This window comes from Mastigoproctus giganteus, chromosome 5 (assembly GCF_048544385.1).
Source record: "Mastigoproctus giganteus isolate SK-2022 chromosome 5, ASM4854438v1, whole genome shotgun sequence".
Taxonomy (NCBI): domain Eukaryota; kingdom Metazoa; phylum Arthropoda; class Arachnida; order Uropygi; family Thelyphonidae; genus Mastigoproctus; species Mastigoproctus giganteus.
In genome coordinates this window covers 106,528,812-106,551,136 of record NC_143579.1, presented here as the reverse complement: position 1 = coordinate 106,551,136, position 22,325 = coordinate 106,528,812, and the positions used below count along the sequence as shown (strand labels likewise).

Here is a 22,325-nt window from a genome sequence, read left to right as displayed (position 1 = left end):
CTTTAACATTCCTGAACGTTTATGTGAAGTGTCCTTTTTAAGTTGTGGTTTATTGTAAGATTTATACTTTATATTGTATATTTTTATTACTTATGTAGTGGTAAATCGCATGATTATAACTAGCAAACCCTGGTCACCCTGCTTTTTATAACAATTCTCAATGACAGTAACAATTCTCAGTGTTATGAATATAATCGTTGCGCATTAACCAAATTCAGAATTTGCATCATTCATTTATTTTAGCAAATACAATCGTTCATATAATAAAAAAAGCAGTTACTTCAGCTTCATTAATTCCTCGCTTATTTCTATCAACAGCAACCACTGCGCATGAACAGCTTTTGCCTTTTTTTCTCACCTTACCATCCATTAAGTCTCTCTATAGAGAAAAAAAAACAATGCAAAACACTCAGCATCGACATAATAAACAGTAAATTAAGAGCAGCGCGAGAAAATTCATATACAGATGAGGGAGGGGCAGACTAGAAAACGTTAATGACTAAATGCATAAGTGGAGACCTTCAAGCAAGGCCACTACTGCTTGCAGGGCATTTCAAATTACTTTTACAGGACAGTTAAAGTCTGAGAATTAATGTACTGCATAGTCACGATACATACTGATAATAGAAGCACATATATACATAAAGGTTTGAGTCCGGTTAAGGAATTTCCATTTTGTGTCGTGTCATTTCAGAAGCAGCACGAGCAGATGAATCTGGGTCCTCATCCACGTGGCTTGTTCCAGGTATAAATCTGAAATAAGAAATGAATAGTTTCGTTACGTCAGCAGCCTACATTGTAAACTTATCACTAAGATATTAGGTCAGCACAAAAATGTTTGTGACGAAGTTACGCGTGAAAGGAATAAAATATAAATTTAAAACTCTTTTTGAGGGGAAGAGTTAAACCGTGTGGGATGTACGGTTATCTTCGCGAATTCTTAAGGTGAAGCAAATGAAACGAATCATAAATAAGCGGGTCATCTTCAATGCTTACGACACTGCAAAGGAATGCACTTTGCATTTACGTAAACATCCGCAACTCGTGTTTCAATGATAGCAGCTTTTCTGTTCTTGAAAATCCTTAGCGCAGTTAAGCTATCCTTCCGGTGTGGGTGGTACTGAATGCCCGCCCCAATTCTGAGGTCACTTAGTAGCTATGATTGATGATTCAGATAAATTTTATTTATGGAAAACGTCAGATAAAAATTGGCCTTTTTAGTCAATATTCAAGGTTAGTACTTCAAGGACATTTAATCATCCGTGGCCTCGCGGTTCATTTTGTTTCAAGAATGTTCATCTGTCAGAGTGGACAGTGATTGAGTTTAGTTTTATTATGAGACATTATGCCCAGTAGAACATACAAACCTTCTCTTTCAATCATTAATTATGAAAACAAACGGGTATCACGTGAAACAATAAAGAATTAAAAATGGTCTAAAAATATGCGTGCAATGCAGATAAATTTAAAAATATGTATGTTATTCATCATTTATATAAATATATCATGAAACTTAAATGTAGTCTAAGTTATATTCCCCTTTTATAAGCCGTACTAAATTAACTTGCCCAAGGCTCTTTGATGTTAGAAGAATGACTAGAATTTTTATTGAATAATTGAAGCAGACAAATAAATAACCAACTTTAGTCTATAACCGCCGTATAGTGGCGCCATCTCTTGGCTGCAGTAATAATTACATTAAAATTCTCTATGGAAAATTAACCCCTAATTTTATAATGTTATAAATGGTGAATGAAATTATTTTAGCGGGTCTTTCAGTATCAAATGCTTTATAGAAAGCTCAAAGAATTAAAAAAAAGAGATTATCCTTAAATTCTGAATCCTCAGTCTATTATTATCCACATTATAATAAATGCAATATATATATATATTCTAAATTAAATATATCTTAAAAGTTTTCGCTTCTATATTTAAAAGCACAAAAGCAGGTGAATTTAGAAATCAGTAGACATGAGAGTAAACCGCGTCTCAGTTTACAAAGCCTGGCAACCTAAACTTTAATATTTCTTTTCTAGACTATTGAGTACTTTGAAAAAATCGAAAATCGCAAGTGTCTTTCTTATAGTTGTATAAATACAAGAGAGAAGCTCTGAATATAATGTACAGATAGTGGATACCCAGGAGGTGTGCGTGCGTGAAGGGGAGGGGGAAGGGTGCTCCACAATCTTACTAATGCAACAGAGTGTAGATGATCGTACATTAAAATATTAATATATAATAATATTTTAGGCTGCCAATTCCTGTCCCCCAACCCCTCTAAAGGGAATCTTGATCCTTATTTGCTTTTGCACCATCCCAATGTGTTTAACTTCTCATCAGGAAGTCAGCATCAACGCTAAGTGGATGCGTCACTCCTTGAGGAAGAAGTGAATTAACCACTTCTTTTCCAAAACATGCTGCCTCCGTAGCCGAGTGGGCAGGAGCGGGAGTGCAGTAGCACACGCTCTTTGAGTAGACCGGGGTTCAAGCCTCTGACTGCTGAATACGGTCGATCTGCCAACCCGCACTGGACCAGCGTGGCAGATTATGGTCCATTTTCCTCAGCATGAATTGTTGAGGAGGCTTCCATCCTGCAGTGGGTTGATAATGGCTGCACTTTACTTTTTTTTCCAAAACATAAGACGCTCTGTTTAAGTGAGCTTTAATTATCGTCTGAATTTTCTGCTCTAAATACAGGGGCGAGCCATCCCGAGGGTGAAAGGGGTGCAATGCACCCGGAGGCCAACATTCAAGGGGCGCCTGAAAACCTGAAACTTACATACACATATGAAGAAAATTTTAAAGGGGGCGTCAAGTTTCAATTGGCACCCGGGCGCCACATACCCTAGGAACGCTCCTGTCGGAATACATATTTGGAATTATGTCCTAAAATCTTAAAAATCAGCTGATACCTAGCATAAAGTTTATTTAAACCCTAAACTACTTAATATTTATCGTTCAAGCCACAGATTATTTGCACAGATCTCTTATGAATACTCTTATCCACGCGTATATCCGTTCAAATATTTCAGTTGCTAACGGATAAACATTTATTCATAAATTAAATTAATACAATAGCATTTTATATATGCACTTTTAACAAAAATACTTTCATTACAAAAGAAAAAGAAAGAAAATCGCACTCACCAGTTTTGTTTTTTCTGCCGGTTGTCGCACCCCCAGACAGTGTTCCCAATAATCTGGACAGCAGTCATTTCCTTCCCGACGATCGCAGAACACATCGCAATAGCAAAACGTGTCCATTATGGGTATTGCACATTCGTCTTGTCTTCCCATACAGCAACTGCCTTCCGGCCACGTTCTGCTACAGAAATTTCCCTCGATGTCCGAAAACTGGCAATCGGTGAAACACGGCAAAAAAATTAGCGCAAAACACACCGATAATGGAAAAACAATCGACTTTGAAAGATGCATATTCCTGATTCCAGAACAACTCCTAAATATCAAACCTACGCCTTGTTTTTGCTCGGTATCGGTTTTTTTTTGTTTTTAGTTTTTTTTAAAGCGAGCGGTCAATCGTTGCCAGTAGCAACTGGAAAGAAGCGATGCAGTAGGAAATGCGCAGGGGTTGAGTCAAATTCGAATTGTTCTCTGCGACGGAAATTGCAAAAATAAAGCGAAGAGTCTTACTGTCTGGACTTCCGGATGGAACGACGAAGTACTGTCCTTACAACGAGATATTTCAGAATCATACAAAGATGTCCTTGTGGCGATAATCTAATTGCAGTCTCGTTTACCTATACATCTTTCGCTCACTTCAGCCCACTTATCCGCCTCTGTCGCATGGCTCGCCAGATCACTGCTCGTAGCTTCTAGATTGGAAACTTGGCAAATTTACAACTATCGAGCTTGGCGCCATCTGCCGGACTCTACGATTACCATATGAATTATTTTTGTACGTGTACAGTATCGATTTTAATTTAGTATTCACTGCCCCTAGAATGTATACCGTGTAGAACTGGGGCCAGTGCTGTTTTTCACTTTGTTTATTCTTATAAAATTTATGCATATTTATGGAAATATAAAACTCGCAGTATAGATCTTTAAAACATGAAATTTACGATGTTTTAATGATCTACGTATAGTATATATTTATATGTATTTACATTTATATGTATATATATATTTGTATTTATATGAATATGTATCTATTTTTTATTTTATTTATTTATTTGTCTATTTGTATTTATACGAATTTATTTTTATCTGTATATATATATATATATATATATATATATATATATTTATAGCATATTTATTATTAAATATTAAAAACAATATTAATAATCATATTTTAATATGATTAATAATGATTATTATAATTATAATTATTTTATTTTATTTTTATTCATTTGTATTTATACAAATTTATTTTTATTTGTATTTATTCGTTTATTTTTATCTGTATATATACATATATGTATTTATCTATAGTATATTTATTATTAAATATTAAAAATAACATTAATAATAATATTTTAATATGATTAATAATGATAATTATAATTATTAATATTGATAATAATCTGGAATATGATGTGATCGAGCGTTAGCATTTTGCAAAGGATTTTATCTACCATGTTTTAATTAATGTTTACATTTAATTTTAAAATAATTACAAATGCATAAATTTGTTTAAAAAAAAAACAAAACAAAACGGGGAGGAGGGGAGTTGAAAGGAGGAAGGAAGAAATACGAAAATATGAAGGAACATAGCTTTAGCAATGGAGTTCAAATCAAAATGTTAAATAAATCTGATTTTATAAATCTTTAAAAGTCCATTCCAGTGATACAACCAATGTTCGCCTCACCAAATATTAATTCCGACTCTATAAAACAGAAATAACACACACATACACAACAGTTTTGTTTTTGTTTGTTTTGTTTTACAATATCCAAATTTAGTTTCATGCAGATTCGTTTTCTATAGCATAAAATCCCATCATAGTTATAGAAATGCATTTGCAGTGTTTGTTGCGTGTCTCTACCACAGAAAGGTAATACGCATTTGCTATTCTACAGTTCTCCAGAGATATCTTTAAATAAAAATGTTAGTTGTCATAGTTACAGAGCAGGTTTCTTCCGTAGAGTTGATGAGGAGTAACGCGAACTGTATCGTAAGATTAGAAAAGTTCAGATTGCTTTTCGAGACACTGAAGAAGATATTCGTGTACCAATAAATTTTTTAAGATGGTTGGTCGTTCGATTACGTGGCTTGGATTGAGTTCGCAATTAGTTTATGCATTGCAGACTTGAATGCTAGGATACAATGTCATTTTTTTTTCCAATAGCTGCACAGAAATGATATATTACAAATGTCTCTGAATTAAATTCGACTGCCGATTTAATTTGAATTTTGAGTTTGATGCTAATACGTTTCGTCCATTTCTAAGCAAATAAAAGTAAATACAGACCTATTTTAACCGAAAAAGAGCTGATACAAATAGGATCTCCTTTTACTCTGACACGTGGAATTTAGTAGCAAATCTTTGCCTATAGACATGGAATGCGTAATGTCAAACTCCATCAGTACGATTGCTCAAAGGTGGAAACTAAACACTATTGCGAACAATTCAGAATAGACGCAAAGATTAAGGCAGGAATGAAGGAGACTCAACAAATCACTCCTAAATAAGACAACTCAATAAACATCTCCAGAGTTAATTATAAGTCCGTGCGTGCGTGGAGCAGAGAAGAGAAATTCGTGAATATTTATAACTACCGATATTTCGGATTATTTTTGATCTTGCTGGGTGGGATAAAGTATTTTCTCAAATCTTTCCGCGACTTATGTCTGAAGCACACGCTATCTTGAGCGAAATACTAGGAGAGTAATTAATCTATTGTTTCCTTATACGTTCATTCAATCCCTCGATCCACAACGAGTAACAGTGAATGATCATTAAATAATTATTTTTTTATATATTTTCATTAAAACATAATTGAAATACGTTTAAACATCTGATTTCATTGACAGTCCATAGATGGCGCCATTGTAATGCGAAATTTTTATAGAGAATTATAAAACTGATTAAACACAACTTGTAAACAAATGCACTTAGCCAATTAATATCCAATCACAAATTTATTAATAATTATCTTATCTTTATAGCCTCATTAGATATTCATTCAAGTATCTTCACGAGACAGCACTTTAAGTGCTGGCTCGTGTGTATAGTCAGATAAATTAGATTTTTCTTTTATCTAACAATGAAAATTTGTAATAAATGTTGTAAAAACAAAGCCTAATCGTCAGCCATTTGATTTAAAATAAAATAAAAATTATCATTCAATTTAATAATTATTCGCTAATTAATTTACGAAGGCATCCTTTGTGCTGCAGCAGCATACTACGCCAAAGATTCTTCTACACGCGATGGAATTTCCCTTATGTGGGTTTGTTATGAGCAATTAACCTAAACTTTTGTTTTTGACAGTACGTGAACGCTTTAAGAATGTGGGCTCAACATAGGGCAAGTCTGGGTAGCCACTTTGATACATGGACTTTCTGGAAACCTGCCAACTCAAGGCAAGTCACAACTGCATACTTATGTTGAATGAAGAAAGGATTTTAAATCGTTCTGCGTATGCTTTCCGCCCACCGTCTGGTTATGTATTTTATATTAGACAGATCCCTTTTTAAGGACCTTTGATTACTGCAGTTCCTTCTATTTTTCCTCAATGGATCAGGGATATTCACAATCTAGCCTGAACAGAATTTTGTTTATGAAAATAAAATACCCTAAAGTAAATCAGTGATTTATTTTAGGGTATTTTATTATTTATGCCATCCTCCTGAAGATGGTCATTTCGAATTATTTCCTGAGAAAATCCGGCTACGTGGAGCCAAAGTCATACAGTCTGAGTCACCCAAGTAACTCTATCCTCTGACAGCTGACAAACAGAGCATTAGGTTGAATAAACAGCTGTACACAGTTAACGTACTTGAATACTATGTTGACAAAAATATTAGGCTACTGAGGAATAAAGATATTTTATGCAAGCGGTTGGTTCTATAAGTATTATAGAGGGCTGTGAAGCATAAGCACAGAGAATTTGAATGAACAAGTAGTGGGATGCAGTGGAAAGAATTTATCCTACGATCAGGAGCAGATCTGTATTCTTGGGGCCCCAGGGCTGGCGTCCTTAGTGGGCATTTTTAGGTATCAGTATAATGTGCATGGCACAATCAGTTAAATCAATGTGGTCCCTTCCTGAGTAATATAGAGGTCAATTAAGACGAGTTATTAGTTCCTCTCATTAATATTCCATTTGTTATTGTTAGCAAAGATAATAATCATGGTGTCAATACATAATATTTTAGGAACATATTTTAGGTTGTTCAAATTTAGATTTTGGATTGTTCAAACGTTGCTAAACTCTGAAAAGTGGGATACTACAGGTTCGTGTCAGAGCTAGAGCAGTAGCCACTACTACTAACATCATAATAGCGAAAACCACGCTATCTGTAGAGCATTTTGGTTGAAAAGCTGCTTTAAACCGCGAGGTTTTCACGATTGGAATGTTAATGCACCTTTTCTGCTCTGAATTTTTAAATGATTAACGGTTATCAAGAGTTTTACACAAAAAATAAAGTTGGGTATTTGGGACCTCTCAACTCAAAGGGGCCAAGGACTCAAGCCCTATGAGCCGTGCCTGGATCCATCCCTGCCTACAACAGATTCTGGAGCTCAGCATTCTGAAGACTTCCATCTCAAACATCGTACACATTTGGAAAGCAGTCAACCATGCCAAAATAGAACTTCGATCGGTGAGACCAACTATTTTGGTAACTGGGTGTGTTGAATTATATAAGTATATATATACGTTTGAATTTAGGGGGTACAAAATATAGCTTAATTTTAATGACTCTTTTCAAGGACCAGCCACATGTTATGACAACTCAAATAGTATCTTAATATCTGGTAATATGAATAGTATTTCGCAAGTGAACACTTAAAGTACACAGGATATGCTGAGTATAACTGGAAAGCATAAGACACGTGACTTTTAATTCTGCGTAGCTGGTAGATGTCTCTTTATAAACTGTGAAAATCAGAACATTGGACAGAATTTCAAACAGCGCGATCAGTGTGGAGCGTTTCCGTCTGTTCGTATTGATCACGTCAGTAGAAAATGAACGACAAGACAATCAAAGACACGGAAGACAGCTTCTATCGGATCGGTACAACTGTGAGGCTTTGTATCCAAGTGAATCGATGCATTCCAGAATTAGTGACGATGTTGCTGGTGGCAGACATTTGAGCGATGGTTGCAATCCTGAAAATTGTAGTCAAATCCCACTAGATATGAGGAACTTCCGTATCTTTTGTGGGCCAGAGAACTATCCTTCGTACCGTGAAGCACAATTTCATGCAATACAGCAGTTAGAAACAACTGTGGAAAATTAAAGTTAAAAAAAGAAGAAAGAGCGAAAGAAAGACCATATTTCGAATATTTATTAGTAAGAGATTTATTCAGAAAAATTATCGTTGTGTACGGTATTTTCGCATATGGTTTCTTCTTGATTAATAATGCATATAAGAGGTCCCCTCTTTTACAAGCGGTTCTATTCTAGTTCCAGCTGCAATAACATGCTAATTACGAACGAATCTTAAACACAAAAATTATAACACTGAGGTATACGTTAGTTGACTAATTTTATATCCTGTATACACTCGGTAGACACCAAAATATGTCCACCCACCCAAAGCGTGTTCAGCTCTCCAGCGTCATACGGTGTTTATAAAAGAATATCACGATTGTCTCACGATTATTATTTTTTGAATAACAAGATGGAACCGACAGCGATATCAATAACCTAAAGCCAAAAATCATGGCCAACGGGATGAGTGCCAAACTGCATAACACAACTTCCCAAAATTATTCGACATTCGTCCATAGATCCATCGTGTATGGTGCTCATTATCCATGCGGGTGGCGGTGGTTGCTTAATGTGGGGCATGTTTTGCTGTAAAGAACTAGGAACTGTAACCTAACATGGGTTATCCTCTTCATTATTCACATCTGCAGTCCTTTCATTGAAGACCCACTCTGATACACTCAATTATCACTAAATTAACACCTCCCTATCTATAATGGACTGATCTGCATAGCTCTCAGTATAAAAAGCCGAACAGCTTCATACGCTAGAGCGGTGGTAATTTACATCCGGTGTGCAAGTAAGTGATAAAGTAGTAGCGATGAGACATAGTAAAGATATCAAGGAGATTCGAGAGGGCATGATTGTGAGAGCTTGTGCGTCGGGTACTTCCACATCGCAAACAGCACGTCTTGTCGGTTGCTCACGGTCTGCTGTGGTTAAGGTGTACAAAGAATGGCGTCGAACGGGTCACACCACCTCCCGCCGACAGATCTGTAAAGGATTACGCAAGGCAGATGTTCGGGGTTATCAAAGGATGCAGCGCTTAGTACAGGCTTAATGGCAGGTCACTGTGCGACAGCTGACATCGCAATATAATATGGGGAATACAAGAACAATATCGCAAATGACGATGCGCTGCACACTCAGATGTATGGTGTTCTACAGCAGATGACCCAAGAGACACCCTCTCGTCACCGTTGATCATCGTCGAATGCGAATACTGAGGTGTCAGCAACACGCTGGTTGGACACCGAGGGACTGGAAACGAGTGTGCTGATCGGATGAGTCCAAACACATGGTACAACGCGCTTTCGTGTGTGGCACAAGCTACACGAGTCGATGGACCCATCGTGCATGGTGCCCACTATCGAGGCAGGTGGCTGCGGTTGCTAAATATGGGGCATATTTTGCTGGCAAGAACTAAGAGCCGCCATGGGTAGCACGGTTGTAGGATCGCCGTCCTCTCCATACCGGGTAGAAAAGTTTTTGAGTTCGAGTCCAGTCGATGACGGGAGGAATTTTTATTGGCCTTTATCACGTCTGAGATCCTCACCTGAGACCGACTAAGTTAGTCGGTCTCAGGTGAGGGCAGCATGGTTTTTTCTCAAGAAAGCAAGGGTTTTTCGTCCAGAAAACAGAAAATCGATCTCATTATTCAATTTACAGACAATATACACGAAGAAATACGGCCTTGGTCGTCAATGCTCCTAAAGCCCTACTACAACAACTAGGATCCGTAGTGCTTATGGACCTACGTTTCACAGATGAGGTCTTATAGCGTTTTTTGTCTTTCAGCAAATAGGTTTACCTCAACTCCGCCTAGTAACTTTAGGTCGGAAACCTACCGGCAGCTCTTAGGAGACCATGTGCACTCTGCTATTTTGTATTTTTTTTACCGGACAGAAACGGGATCTTCCGAGACAATAATGCGCCATGTCATCGGGCCCGCACTGTGAAAAAGTAGTTCGAATAACACAATGAATATATCACCCAACTTGATTGGCCTCCAAATTCGCCTCATCTCAATCCAACTGAACAGCTGTGGAATGTTTCGGAACGGGAAGTTAGGCGTATGGACACGCAACAGTCATCTATTCCAACACTGTGGAAAGTCCAGCAGGGAGCATGGCTGCAGATCCCTACGGACATCTTTAGACTTGGAGTCAATGCCAAGACGAATAGCGCCTGTTATCCGTGCGAACAGTGGCTCAACACGTTATTTGGAAAGTGCTCATAATTCAGTGATCCCTCTGTTGCGTTCGTTGCTCTTGGAATAACTATACAGTTAAACGCATCTTGAAAGCCTATAACTCAGAAAACCTCTAATTTATTTCAGTTCGTTGCTCGATCCTTAAAATTTCGGAAAAACTTATTCATTCAGTAATTGTGAAAATTACTTGTGACACTGTCATGCTAAATTCTACTAAGTGGTTAACCTCCACAATCGTCCTCTTCCAGAATGCCGCAAATCCTGGGCACGATGATTCCAGTTAGACCCTCTTCCCCAATACAATAGAATTGCAATCCGTGCTGTCTTCCATATTCTGAAGCACTATTATACACGGAGTGAACAAAAATAAGGTGAGCCTATCTAATAACGTGTAGGCTCACCTTTCGCCCGGATAAGGGCAGTCACACACACACAGCGAAGCATTGAGTCCACTAGTTCACGAAAGCGTTCCACAGGTATCTCCATCCGTGCTTGCTGCGCCGCTGTCCATAATTCCGTCGCATTCCTGGGTGGAGGTTCCAAAACTCGAAAGCACCTTTTCACAGCATCCCAAAGATGCTCACAGGGTTCATGTCCAATGAACGGGGAGGCCATTCCATGGTGGTAATATCTGCGGAATGCTCTTCGAACCATGTTCTAGTCACCAAACGGCTCTGTGGAGAAGCGTATTGTCCTGTTGGAAGAGTCCATTGCCCTGTGGGTGCACGATGGCCATGAAGGGTGGTCTGCAAGGATGGGCACGTAACCTGGACAGTGACCATTCAGAGATGCGTCTAGACGTACCGCAGGTCCCAATGTGTGCCAGTTGAACACCCACCAGATCATTACCGACCGTCCACCTACCTGAACAGTTCCTTGTTGACATGACGGGTGCTTAGTTTCGTGCGGTTTCGGCCAGATATGTCCCCAGTCCGCTCGAATTAACTGGAAACGGTACTCATCGGACCCCTCTTTAATCATCCAAGGTCCAATGCCGATGCTCTTTCACCCAGTAGAGGCGTAGAGTGTCCTGTGTCGTGGTGTTAGCAGTGGGATCTTTTGGATAGGCGGCTCCCATAACCTATTGCGGCTAATTATCGCCTGGTGGTCTTGGTGGAGACGTTTCTGGCACATCGCTCGTTGAAGTCAGCGGTGATTTGTGCCACTGTCGATCTCCGGTTGGCTGAAACAATGCGAGACAGACGTCGACGGCCACGTTCATCCACCACCTTTCTCCGCCCACAGCGCTGTCAACGTTCAGATGTTATTCCGGAAATGGCGTATTCCCGATACACTCTTGATACTGTCGAACGGGGATAGCGCAATTTCTGTACCACTATCGCGAAAGAGTGACCCATGCCATGCGTCGGGCACCGACTGTCATCTCTCTTTCAAAGTCGGTTAACTCACGATGTTTATCCATACTGACATCGAATTACCGTCTACGTGAATGCAGTGATGCAGTCCCAATATACCTGACAAGCAGTGGGTTCGTCCACTGAGAGGGGTGACAGCATCGCGTTGCCCAGGAACCAGGTATACCGTGAATTCTGTCGTTTCGCTGTACTGAATTATGCAGGCATGGTACGCAGAATTTATGCGATTTGATTATTGCTCGGCTGTGCGCCGACATACAAATATGCATTTTAAACATCTGTTATTGAGTTCTTGGGAATTTCTTTAAAGTTTTGCATTCCAGGCGCACCGCCATCTTGAAAGTTAAGGTCCGTTAATATCTAATATGGCAGTTTAACATATCCAAGGTTGCTTAATCGTACCGAAATGCAATTCTCGCTCACTCAGAAATGACCGCTACATATATGTTTAATAGCGGATTACATCTACATACCTGTAGATGTAATCCGCAGTCATCGAACATTGAGTTTTCAAAAGAACAGCGCCACAAGTCATAAAACAAGAGGCCACACAGTCAACACAAGAAACACCAGATTCAGCAACACGCAAATCATCTGGAACTGTTCTTTCATTCTGATGTAGTTTAACAGTATCGACAATATGTGTTGCAGATCATCCTCAGCAAACCTACCACAACATCTTTAAGAGAATACATGATATGTACGCTTACTGGCTTGGTTCATTTCCACAGAGCCGTCAAACTTTTATCAGGCATTTAAACAGTTGGGAATATTGATGCTGAGGGTCATGTTGCTCGAATACCAACCATTAAGGCGCCGTTGAGGTCGCTCAAGGGTTGTTAAATGAGACAACCAACACGACAGAAGCGAGACAGATTTTTGTAAACTCTCTTATATATCACATTTTTCAGAAAGCAATGAATATGTAGTGATACAAAAACTGCGCCCTGATGACCACAAATTTTGTATTTTCGGTTGTTTAGATCATTGGCATAGCAACTCAAGCCATGAAGGTTAGGGGGTGGGGTTTCAGTAAATTGTGTATTCCCAAAACAATTTACTAATTTAACAAATAAAATCCAAGGAAATTTCCAACAATTTCTGCCTGGGGTTGGCTTTTTCATATCTACTTGAAACGACCTCAGTAAATTCTGTCTCTAATTGATGGGACTCGAACTAGTTTCTTCCTAAACGAGGTGAGTGGAAAATCAGGTGAATGACCAGACCAGTGGTCACACAAGAGTGTTTTGACAAATAAAGTTCCCTTTCAGTTGATCGACACCGTTAGCAGCTGTCATGCAGAAACTGTCTCCAGGGGATCCTAAGGTTCTTAAGGGATATATTTTAGGAGACAACGCTACAAAGCTTCTAATCGCTCAGAGTGACAGCGCATTGCTAGTGGCTATTCTGGTCTAGTTTCTCCGTGCGTGTTTCTTTGTTTCTGAGTGGTTAATACAAGAGCTAACTTTCGTTAATTTTTAATCTTCTGTTCACCAGAATGAATGACTTTATTATTCTAATTATCCCTGTATATTTATTCAGGGCGTGTACAAAAATAAACACGCTATAACAACATTCATAGTTCATCATTATCATCACCACTTTTTCCAAACTTTCAAGTCCAATACGAGTTAAACAAGACGTGACGAAGCTTTCAATTTCAGTGCGCGTTAGTTGCCAAAGGAACTAAGGCTATGAGGCATCAGTACAGTGTGTGAGACCAACTAACTCAGCCATGTTAAAAAAAGCCCCTAAAAATTCTTAACTGACGGGATTCGAACTCATGCCATTCCTACCAGGTGTTGAAGGAGGATGCTTATATCCACTGTGCCACCTGCGAGGGCTAAATTTAAGTACAGCATCCGTATATTTTAAGGGAATGTAATAGACATCAAAAAAGGCAACAGATTTTATATCAGAAAGGTGAATTTTACTAATTCTAGTTCAATTTCACAGTTCGCGTCTACATCGACATATTTTGAATTGAGAGGGGAAAAAGCGACATCGTTTTCCCTCTACTTTTTTACGACTGTGATATCCCTCGACATAAAATTCCTCTAGCGTAATAAGAAAGTCCAGCTTCGTCGTGAATATGGAAAATGTTGGGATCAATAACCTAACCCAACACAAGAAACTCCATAATTGGGACTTCAACTCACAGAAGTCTGATAATATATTGGGGTTTGGAGATGACAAAATCCTTGGAGATTTAACAACTCACGTTCAGCTGCTGACGATATTGTAAGGCTCCTAATGATGAACATAACTTAAAAGAGAAACTTTAAAAAGGGAAGATAAATCACGCAGGTAAATTGGTCCTTTTTTACCTGTTTGTGAACGAAATCTCCATCCGGATAACAACTCAACGTCAGTTTGGTCTATTTTCTTTCACAATTCTGCTAGTAGGTGGATCTCCATTTCATGTTATATCAATTGTCAACAGAATTACATAATCGGTAACTTAATTAATAAAACTAACATTATCTTTATTAGAACTTCGTTGCGTTTCTTATAAATTAATCACTTCCACCGTCTGATTAAGAGTTTTAATATATTCAGTTTTTATACATCGAAGCAATACACTTTTTTCATTTGGTGATCAGCAATTACCTGGTGGTGAGAATATTTCCAGTAAGAGCGTGCGATGTTTCTTAGACTACACGAGAAGAGATCTCTTTTTTATTCCTTTTAGGAAATGCGGCCAAAAAAGATAACCTAAATGGTGGCACATCCATTATTCAATATGAGAGGGAAAAAATACAACAGAATTAATTACAGGTGATTCTGAAAGAAAGGCAATTTCTCTCGTGACTTGCAGTAACCTCTGTAATTAAAAGTCTCGAAAACAGAACCGTTGTAAAAGCGTGGAGCTTAGAGCACAAACCTTTAAGTTGCGTAATTATCTGTTCTTCCATGTCAGTAATCGGATCACGAATCTTCTTACTCGTTAAATCGGAAAAGGCCCGGAAAGAAGAAAAAGTTAACTTCCTTTAAAAAGGTTTATCGCAGCACATAAGAGATGAAAAACAAATTGGGAAAAAAACAGAAATAAAGCTGAACCTCAGAAATAACAATGCAAACGGGGTGGTTTAAAAACGAACTGGAAAAAAAAGGTCCTCAAAGAGCAAGAGTGCATAAATAACTCACGCGCTTCAGGGTCTTGAAGAAGGGACTTCTGATATTTTTTCTAACGTAGTAAAATGTCCAAAGAACGTTGTACTTGTAAAGTGCTTACTAGAATTAACTTATTACAACCACAAGAAAGTTTCAGGATACTCGATTTTTTAGCTGTACTCAAGAGCTAAAAAATCTAAGGTAACCAAACAAAAATAATAATGATTGAGTTAAAGTTGGACATTACGCGGATGTGCTACTAAGTAAGATTTTGGAAATCACAGGGTTCACGTCATAAAGTGTGGTTTCTTAAAACTTAAATTGTGGTATTCTACGTTGAAAATTGTTGCAAGAACGTTGAAAGAACAAGTACATCACTGATGGGATGCTGTTCATTAGTTTGCAAACAATATTTAAAACAAATCCAGTACATCACTTCTGCATAAACTGTCTAAAAATTTATTTCTTATAAAGCTTTAGTGTTCAGTCGTTAAATCCTATTCCGAGTAATAAGATTTCTCATTTGAATCCAAAATATCTCCATTCCTTCTAACGTGAACAGATAGTTGGAAAGCTAAGAGTATTATTCCCTATGACATCTTAGGAAATGCTGCTCTCAACTCCGCAAATACTAGTGTTCTATCTTAAGCCTCAAGAAACGAAATGAACCACCCTTACCATGATGTCACTTCGCGAAATCAAATCTGGGAAAGTCACTGTGCCTCTACTTCTTCTTAAAAAATGAATTTACACATACCATGAGGTTCCAACAAGGCAAGCAAAAAACCTTCTTCGACAAGAGAAGAAATCCAGATATCACCAAACACAGCTTTATAAACACAGAACTATCTGCATCGCCATCACACTGGAAATCGATTTCTCCTCAGTGACCTAACTTGTCTAAAATACTTTGATATTGGTTTCTATCCAGACTAATTAAATCTTACTCCTTCTTTGGTTTGCGCAGCCAAAAGTAAATTCAGCTCAATCTTTCAGATCTTGGTTTCTGAGTTTTTTTTTTTTTTTTCACATTTGTGGCTTTTTTCCCATACGTTTGGGCAAACGTTAATAGCGATTTCAGTGGCTATTTGGAGCCAAATGTTCTATAGACTACAGCTGTGGTCTATAGAACATTTACGTTGATTTAACACCGTTATTGAGTTCAGTATGATTAAACATTTCCTAGTTAATTTCACAAACATACATGGTCTCAGTTCTACTCTTAACGATGTTCATTTCCACTTACAGTTTGCCAAACCCCATGTACTTTTTCTGAGAGAATTTCAGTTATCGGTTGATTCAACCACTGCTCATTTTAGTTACCAAAATTATTTACTGTATGATTCCTTTAGCCTCAAAGGCGGTACTTGTGCATATGTCGATTCCGATATTCCCTGTCAGAGATTTGGTAATTTGGAATCTCCTCTTTTCGATCTTCTCTGACTTAAAATCTCTCTTCCTCATTCTGTAAAATTCGTCTGTTGTCTCTACCGTTCTCCCAACTCCACTAATCACTTGGAACTCTTTGATTTACTCTCTTTTCAACTTGGCTTTCTCAAGTCCAACTTTTCTAACAGTGAGGTAATTTTCCTTGGTGATTTTAATGTTCACAGCTCCAGCTGGTTTCCGTTCTCTAGTCACACAGACCCAACTGGTCGAGATGCTGAGGCTTTTGCAATTACAGTACTAATGACCTCGGACAGATTGTTCATTTACCTGCCAGAATACCGGACAATCCTAACCATAAAGCCAACACGCTTGATCTTTTTCTCACAAACAACCCTTCTAAATACACGGTCGAAGTGAGCGGTCCTTTAGGCACCTAAGACTACAACTTGGTGATTGTCTCTTCTCCAATGGAGCCTTTATCTCATGACTATTCCCAACTTTGTTTTGTTTGGCATTACAAGAATGCAAAATGGGATGACCTGCGAGATTTCTTTTCTTCTTTTCCTTTGGTCGGATTATTGTTTTCTAACTTGTGATGTCACTGTTTGCTCAGATTGTGTCAGTTGTTTGTTTTTGGTTTTTAGGAGCATTAACAACTAAAGCTATATTGCTCAATGAATATGCGGTGTTCATTCCCTGACCTTTCCGCATCCTCCATATTTGGGGGTGACGGGCTCGAACCCTGGTCTATTCAAGAAGCGTGTGCTACGCACTGCTGCTCCTTCCCACCTGGCTACGGAGGCGCCGATCGTGTTAGTGAAATTATTCTTGTAGGAATGGAATCCTTTATTCTTTAAAATCTCCACTTTAAAATCTCTCCCTTTATCTAAACCCTGGTTTTCCAATAAATGTGCTAAGGCTGTTCAAGAGAAGAATGTTGCATATCGTATTGGCTTGTTTCCAATTCTTCAGTTTCATTTTCTGCCTACACCAAAGCTCGCAACAATTGTAAAGCAGTTATTAATCAGTCCAAATTAGATTTTGAACAGGCTAAGTGTAGAAAACGTGCTTTTTTCCCGAATAGTAGCCGAACATTCAGGTCTCTTGCCAAAGCTATTGGCCGCAACTTTTGCCCATCTCTGCTTCCACCTCTGTCAAAACCAAATGGTTCTGTTGTCACTTCAGCTAAGGATAAAGCTGACCTGCTAGCATCCAATTTTTCTTCCAATACATGTATTAATGATCTTGGTAAAACGCCTCCAAACACGCTCCATTCAATGCCTCCTGTGGTCTTCCGTCAAAAGGATATCAGAAGGATTTTGACAAATCTTGATGCTAAGAAAGCTTCAGGTCCTGATAGTATTTCTCCACTTGTTATCAAAACCTGTGCTCCTGAATTTACTCCTCTACTTTGCCGACTTTTTTCACTGCCTTATTCCAAAGGTATTTTCCTTCTGCTTCAAAATTTGCTCAAATCCAGCCAGTTCCTAAAAGGGTGACAAATCCCTCCCTTCCTTTTATCGTCCCATTGCAATTATTTCTACTCTTTCTAAAGTAATGGAGAAATAAATTAACCGCCAACTCTTAACCTACATAGAAACGTTCCGTCTGATCAACGATCGCCAGTGTGGATTCCGTCAGTGTCGATCCGCTTGTGATATTCTGGCTTATGTTACCCATTTATGAACTAATTCAATGGAAAGGTTCGGTGAAACACAAGTAGTTGCTCTTGATATGTCAAAGGCTTTTGATCGTGTTTGGCACAAAGGTCTTCTAAACAAGCTTCCATCTTATGGTTTGCCAACTGTCTTTCTGTGATTGGTTATCAAGTTTTCTCTCTGACTGCTCACTGAGGGTGATGGCTCTTTGTTTTCTAACTTCTCAATAGTGCTGGTGTCCCCCAAGGTTTTCCCCCTCTTGTATATTAATGACCTTCCATTGGCTGGAAATCCTATCCATAGTTTTGCTGATGACAGCGCATTGCATTCCACTTTCAGAAACCTCGCCCTGCTCAATCAGCTTCATCTTCTCGAATATCCGCTACCAATTCAAATTCTCGAATATCCGCTTCATTGTCAATTAAATTGTTCTTTTAACTATATATATATATATATATATAACGACTTAGAGTACAAACGTAACGAATAATTAATACATACTTGATACGGAAGTTATATAAAGGGAACTCGTAGATAACACTCGATACTGAAAAATAAATATAGCGTTATAACTGGGTTAAGATACAAGTTTAAGGTTTTAATTTTGTTCTGAAATTGTAATTTTACTGACATTTAAATCGAAATCATGACTCTGACCAGAGCAGCAAAGCAAAAGGCTCAAGCTAATGGGAGTGCTGTGACTCAGGGGAGAACTGAGGGGGGCAGTTGCCCTCTGAATCACAGCCTTTTAAGATGCACTGTTTGCTTGATGTTTGCGGAGCAATCGGGTACGGGACATGATACTGCCATGGGGGATGTCTTTGTGTGTGCACGATGCAAGGAGTGCAAGGAAATTAGGCGACAACTCGGCGTTGTTATGGGCCTATATGAGACCTTGAAGGACAGGGTGGATGCCCTCGAAGGAAATAAATTGAGGGCCCATCAAGCTCTCAGCTGCCCACATCAACGCCAGAGCTTGCACTTGGTCATCTTGCAACACAGAGGCAGCCCCCAAGGCAGAATGCGCTGGTCCCACAGGAACTAGTAGTTGTTGGTGACTCTATTGTCAGGGAAACGGGAAACATGCTTTGTAAAAAGGATAGGTGGAACAGGACCAGGGTATGTCTGCCAGGGGCAAGGGTTGATGACGTTGTAGAGCAGATATCATCTTTTAAGGGCACAAAAGGTGATATAGTTGTACACGTTGGCACTAATGACATTAAGAGTAGGAGACCAGCGGAATTACTTAACAAGTACAGGTCACTGTTGAAAAAAAGCCGTGAAGTAGGGTTAAATTTGAAAGTGTCTGCAATTATGCCCAGACACGATAGGAGGGAGTATATGATGAGAGCCTTGTCGATCAATTCGGCCCTGGAAAGATTGGGCAAGGCTCAAGGGGTAGAATTTTTTTCAGCCTGGAATGTACTTGTTAACAGGAGAGATTGCTTCTACAGGGATGGGATACACTTAAATAGAAAGGGTGCAAGAATATTTGCTGATGCTATCGAGGCAGTGTTAGGTGCGTCGGAAAACTGCTAGCTTGGTGGGGAGACAAAGACCAATAGATTGACAGTAGCCACTGGCAGAGGTGAAAGAGATTCTTGCACTGCTTCTATTGGAATGAGCAGAAGCCTGAAAAACAAGATGCAGGATATTTCAGAGACTGCTGGAAGTCATTGTGATACAAGTAAACACATGGGTTGTGTTAGGGTAGCTAAGAATAGAAACAAGTGCAGGTATACTTGCGTGTACACCAATGCTAGGAGTTTAGTAAATAAATTTGATGAATTTGAGGTATTGCTCAAAACATCAAAGGCAGATATTGTTGGGATATCAGAGACGTGGTGTCACACAGATATAAGGAATGCAGAACTGGAATTTGGGGAGTACAATGTGTATAGAAAGGATAGACAGGACAGGAGGGGAGGAGGGGTTATGCTATTAGTTAAAAAACACATAAAATCCAAGGAAGTGAAGCCAGTCGACATTGATGGACAGGGCAGTGTCGAGTCAGTTTGGTGTGACCTAAGCATAGGTAAATCAAAATTGAGAGTAGGAGTGTGCTATAGGCCTAATGACTCTGATGAGTATAATAAGATACTGTACAGGGAAATAGAATGGGCCAGTAAATCAGAGAGTCTTATAATGGGGGATTTTAATTTCCCAGATATTGACTGGAATTTGTGGGTTGGTCACTCACACACTAGCAGGGCTTCTGTGGATTTATTGGATGATTGTTTTCTACACCAGCATGTTCGGGAGGCAACTAGAGGGAGTAATACTCTTGATCTGATTATCAGTAGTGATTCTTCATGCATTAGGAATCTGCAGATAAAGGAACCACTGGGTGGCAGTGATCACAGTGTGCTGAAGTGGGATTTACTCAAGGAGGTAACTACCATCAGAGGCAAAGGGAAGGGATTTTGCTTTCGTAAAGGCGACTATGATGGTCTGAGACAGTATTTAAATTCTATACAGTGGGACCAACTGATGATGTTACCAACAGCATATTCAAAATGGGAAGCATTCAAGGAACTAATCTTGGAAGCTACCAGGCTTTACATACCAACTAAGAAATATTGTTCAAGGTTCAGGCCTAAATGGTTGTCAGATGAACTAATGAGACATATGTCAGAGAAGAAAAATGCATGGGATACATACAAATTAATGGGTGACATGGAAGCCTATGATAGATATAAGTTGGTCTGTAACCAAGTCACAAAAGAGATTAGGCAGGCAAAGGCAGATTATGAGAAATCCTTGGCAAAGGATGCAAAGAAAAACAGAAAAGAGTTCTTTACCTATTTAAACTCAAGAAGGAAAGGGATGAATCAGATTGGTCCACTGGATGTTGATGGTTCAACAGTTGAGGATCCTGCTCAGGTGGCTAACAATCTAAACGAGTATTTTGCATCTACATTCACACATGAGGAGTTATTTAGGAAGGGGAATGTCGTAGGTGAAGTAAACATTGGCAGTGAGCTAGATTATTTTCTAATAACTGAGAGGAAAGTGGAGGAGAAATTGCTGAGGATAAACATAAAAAAGGCACCAGGGGTGGATGGGATATATCCAGTTATATTAAAGGAGGCAGCAAAGGAAGTAAGCGAACCCTTAGCCATAATTATTAGAGCTTCTTTGGACTCAGGGGAGGTACCCATGGACTGGAGATGTGCAAATGTAACCCCAATTCACAAAGGAGGATCAAAGGCTGACACAAGTAATTACAGACCTGTTAGTTTAACTTCGGTTCCAGGAAAATTAATGGAGGCACTGGTTAAAGAAGCACTGCAGGATCATCTGGACAAGAATTCAGTTATAGCTCAGACACAGCATGGTTTTGTTAAGGGCAGGTCTTGTTTGACCAATTTGATTGGATACTATGATGTAGTCATAAAAGAACTGGATGCAGGGAATAACATTGATATTATGTATTTGGATCTTAGAAAGGCTTTTGATACTGTTGCTCATGGAAGACTGCTGCACAAATTGGAGAAGTGTGGCATTGGAGGCAAATTGCTGCTATGGATAAAGGGATGGTTGAGTGGCAGAAGACAGAGAGTGGTAATCAATGGACACTGCTCAACGTGGACTAATGTTATTAGTGGAGTTCCTCAGGGTTCAGTGTTGGGTCCATTGTTTTCTGTATTTATAAATGATATTGATGATGGTGTATCAGGCTTAATGTCCAAGTTTGCAGACGATACCAAGGTTGGCAGGGTTGTTAAGGACACTACTGATACTATGCTGCTGCAACAGGATCTGGAAAGGTTGAGCAGATGGGCTGAGAGGTGGCAAATGAAGTTTAACATTGACAAATGTAAAGTACTACATATAGGAAACAGTAACCCCAGATCAACGTATCAACTCTGTGGTACTACGCTGACAGTGGTAGAGAATGAAAAGGACCTGGGGGTAATTGTGCTGGCAGATATGAAGTTCTCTGAGCAGTGCAGACGAGCTGCAAGAGTAGCTCATGGTGTCTTGTCAATGATATACAGGAAGTTTTCTAGCAGGGATAAGGATGTGATTATTCCCTTGTATAAGGCATTGGTCAGGCCACACCTTGAGTACTGTATACAGGTCTGGAGGCCTCATTTCAAGTAGGATGTAGAGCTGCTCGAACGAGTACAGAGAAGGGCAACAAGATTAGTGAATGGAACAAAGGGTTG

At 39.0% G+C, this 22,325-nt stretch overlaps 1 long non-coding RNA gene across 1 annotated transcript; it reads right to left on the bottom strand.

Moving 5' to 3' along the window:
• Positions 1-213: 213 nt before the first annotated feature.
• Positions 214-3,860, bottom strand: LOC150085619 (uncharacterized). Its single transcript, XR_016546973.1, has 2 exons — positions 3,148-3,860; positions 214-753 (listed from the first exon to the last, which is right to left on the bottom strand). It is a non-coding gene; the product is annotated as an uncharacterized LOC150085619 (long non-coding RNA).
• Positions 3,861-22,325: the final 18,465 nt, after the last annotated feature.